Raw genomic sequence first — 4,190 nt, 5'->3', positions numbered from 1 at the left:
TGGTAGAACCACCCAGAACAATGATGCATTCATTATAATGACAATAGTAAGGATTCTTAGTTTGTTCTTGATTTTTTTGTTTTGTTTTGTTTTTGAGTTGGAATCTCACTCCACTGCCCACACTGGAGTGAACTGGCACAATCATGGCTACCACAGCCTCAACTGCTGGGTTCAGGCGATCCTTCTGGCTCAGTCTTCCAAGTAGCTGGAACCCCAGGTATGCACCACCATGCCTGGCTAATCTTTTGATTTATCGTAGAGACCAGGTATCGCCAAGTTGCCCAGGCTGGTCTCAAACTCCTGGGCTCAAGCAATCCTTTCGCCTCTGCCTCCCAAAGTGTTGGGATTACAGATGTGAGCCACCACACCCAGCCTATTCTTGACTTGAATGGGAATGTGTCTACTGTTTCCAATGAGGCATAATGATGGCGTTGGCATGGACATATATTTATTTTATGATGTTAAAGATGTATCCATCTGTTTCTCTTACTAAGATGTTTTATCAAGAATACATGTTAAATTTCTGTCAAATGCCTTTTTAGCATCATTGAAGATGATCGTATCATTTTCTCTTTTAAGCTATTAAAATGGTGAATTATATTAAAATGTTTCCAACTACTAAATTCTTCTTGCCTTTCTGTAATAACCTGACCTGGTAATGGTGAGTTACTTTTTAATATTGCCTTATATTTCTTTATATCATATTTTATATGTCTGTCTCACAACAAACTTTAAGGTACTTGAGGTCAGAAGATATTTATTGTTTATTGTTTTCCTCAAGTCAAGTACAGTGACTGGTACAGAATAGGCTCTTGAAATATGTGTAGAATGAATTAAATAAATTATAGGAGTTTAATAACTAGTTTTTGACATCTTCTCAGCCCTCTTTCCTGGAAAACATTGCATCTGTGATTAGCAGTTTCTTGATCTATCACTCCCTTTTTCTCTACTGTGTGCATTGCTTGCTCAAGGTTAGTGTATCTGGAACCACAGTACCTGCAAATGGGCAGATAGCCAGTGGCCAGGGATTTATTTATAGGAGTCAGCTGTAATATTTGCAATCCATTCCTTACACACACATGCACACATACACATGCGAGCATACACGCACACGTACTCTTTCACACACACACCTGAACTGAGTTGAAGCATAAGTGGGTAGCATTTGCATGGCAACACTGGGGTGTTGGGAGTCTGTTTATTGTTTGTCATTTGGAGTGACAATGCTGTGAATATACCTTGCATTTTTCTGATTTGAAGAAAGTCAGTGCTATATGTGGACTAAAGAAGATGGAATGTCAAGTGGAAAAAAGCAAACACTTCTGACAGAATCTTCTGTTTAACAAAGGAATAAAGGCAGTCTAGAAACATTTGTGCCGTGTCTTGGGAGAATGCCATTGGGGAAAGCATGGCAAGAAAATGGTTTTGTCGTTTCAAAGAGGAACACTTTGACCTGAGTCATTCTTCATGTTCAGAAAGACCATCAGGCTCTGATGAAGAACACGTAAATGCTTTAATCTACGATGATCCACATCAGTCAACCTAAGAATTGGCAAATGCAATGAACTGTGACCAGTCGACCATTGTGCAATATTTTCATTCTATGGGCAAATGAAAAATGCTATGAACTTATGCCTCAACCCAATAATAGTGACCCTTATCAGGTAACCAGTGAAGCCACTATGTGGGGTCAGTAGCTCCTAATTGTTCCTGCTGAATAAATGCCCTTTAATGGTTTCACTCCTACAATCTTTCCTAACACCGTAGGGTTCCAAATCCCTGACTCTGTTCTGCATGCCTCAGTAGCCCACCACAAGGAACTAATTTCAAATTGTAAATGTATCTGTCAGATTTCAGCGTGTTTCCAAAGCCAAAGGTGTGCCGATGAGCTCTAAATTTATCCTTAATCACAAGCAATCACATAAACCATTTCTACTTTCAAAATCAATACATTTTTAAACATAAATCAGACAAATGAAAGCCAGATCACCAAATTCAAGCCCTGATTCCAGACCCTTATTCGTAGACTAACATATAAATGTTCTACACCACTGCAACTTCCATGGCAAACAGAAAATGTTTAAATGATTAGTAAAATTCCTAACACGGAAACCAAGAATCGGAAATTAAGGAGTTGATAATACAAGCTTCTAGAAAAATCTGTCTATAAATTTTAACAAGATTCTTCAAAAAGGTCACTTAACTTGTTATAAAATTTAGAGTTGCTGACCTAACTTTTAAGCAAAATAGATATCGAAGCCTGATTTCACCATCTAGAAGACTTAGAACCTCTACAAAAAATGTGTGTCTTGTATATGGGAGGCACTCAAGAATTAAATAATCCCAGAATTTAAATGGAATGGGAAGAGTTCACAAGAGACCCAAATGGGATGATGCAGATGAAATTTACAGACAAGAGTCTAACACAGAACCTGGCATATTGTAGACACTCAGGAAATATTTGAACTGAATCTATTTCAGTTGTCATTGATTTTATTCAGATAAAATTTGTTCAACAAGAAATATTTTTCACCATAATTCAAAGAATAAAGATAACATAAAAACGAAGTTCAAGTTCTAGTTCTCCCACTTACCAGCTGTCTGATGTTGGAAACTTCATGTAACTTGTCTGAACTTCAATTTTCTTACTTGTAAGAATGGAGACAATTACATCTCATCACATGTTTTGCAGGGTTATTATAAGCATATGATTAAGTGAGATAATTCTTTGGAAAGAACTACATAAAACCAAAGTATCACAATTCTTATTGTTATTGCACTAGTATAATCTTGTCCCCCTCCGAACACTCTGAAGAATAGCTTTGGAAAATGACATCTAAATCCATCTGCAGTGTTACAGAAAATTTCAACAGGGATATGAAAATTAATACATGCTTGTAAAGGAGTCTTCCAAAGGTACACTGTATTATAAGAATAATAAATCACTTGTAAATCAGACACAACAGATAAATTCTGTACTTAACACAGTGAATGATTTTGGGTCCACATAATTTTCATCGGAGAAGTTCACTGAGGGCTTATAACCAGCAGCAAGGAGAGGACACTTTCACAATGACCTTGAAGCCATCCAGTGATTCACTAGAGAAGTTCCTCAATTCTGAATCTGTTTTTGCAAACATTTAAAAAATCACAAATAAATTGACTAAGAAATAAAATATAAATCATTTTTGGGAAGGCTGATACAAATAATTTTGAAAAGAAATTAAATATGTGTCACCTAATTCATCACAGAGTAACTTTCAGAAAAACATGCAGAGGCTTTAAACATAAAAAGGCTAAATAACACATCAAGACAACTTTGCAATAATTGGTCATTTTATTTTCCACAATAAAATGCTAAACGATGAAGCATGGTTTCCTAGTAACATCAGTAATACTAGGTAAATAAAACAGAATTCAGCTGACAGCAATCAGCAACCATTCAGCTTCCAGCGAAAGGTTGAAATCACTTGGATGCTTGCTTTTTTATTTCCATTCCTATGAAAATGAAAAAAAAATGAAATTGACTTTCTAAAAGTAGAATTATTTTTTGAAAATCTGATGGAGGCCTTGAAGTGGGGCCCTAGTGCTCCCTGGCCAGTCTGGGTCCTTCCCAGCCCAATGTGCTATTATACTCAGGAAGGTCATTCTTACCCAGTGAGTGAAGAAGATGGTTTCCTACCTGGTATAAATTCTGAGGACAACCTCCATCCACTGATTCTAAAATTTCACACTGAGAAGGAATCTTTGGGTTTGTTTGTCTGGAGGGAGGTTTGTTTTGCTTTGTTCTTATTTTTAATGTAAGTTTTTCTGATCCCTAATGTTTTTTAATGGACATGTTCCAATATGAACCCTCGAATTCTGAGAATAAAAATCCTTCAACCAAATTAAATATTGGATATGTATAACAATGGTACTAAGAAAAAAAGCAGAAACTGGTAGATAAGAGATAATAGGTTCAAATAGTTCAACTTAATAGCTATGACTGCTGAAATGCAATGGGTCTGTACTGCTTTATGATACCAAAGGTGTTTAATGTTAAAAATCATGGGAGAAAAAGTAATCTGGAGATAGAATTTTTCCACTATACTTAACATCTTTGATAGCCGTTAGTCATCTACCACCAATCACTGGCAGACAACAAAATGTTAAGTTAAAAAAGTGGAAGCCGGGCTCGGTGGCTCAGCCCG

The 4,190-nt window shown here is 36.4% G+C and overlaps 1 long non-coding RNA gene across 1 annotated transcript in view; it reads right to left on the bottom strand.

The window, feature by feature from the left end:
• Positions 1-3,382: 3,382 nt before the first annotated feature.
• Positions 3,383-4,190, bottom strand: part of LOC110595348 — a 92,287-nt gene continuing 91,479 nt past the window's right edge. The window contains exon 3 of the long non-coding RNA XR_002481772.1: positions 3,383-3,498. This is a non-coding gene — a long non-coding RNA (uncharacterized LOC110595348). The remainder of the gene's footprint in view (positions 3,499-4,190) is intronic.

The sequence above is a fragment of the Carlito syrichta genome, unplaced genomic scaffold (genome assembly GCF_000164805.1).
Source record: "Carlito syrichta isolate Samal-C Ts95f unplaced genomic scaffold, Tarsius_syrichta-2.0.1 Scaffold295414, whole genome shotgun sequence".
NCBI lineage: Eukaryota > Metazoa > Chordata > Mammalia > Primates > Tarsiidae > Carlito > Carlito syrichta.
Note: the sequence above shows the minus strand (reverse complement) of the source record. Positions and strands in the feature narration are given on the sequence as shown.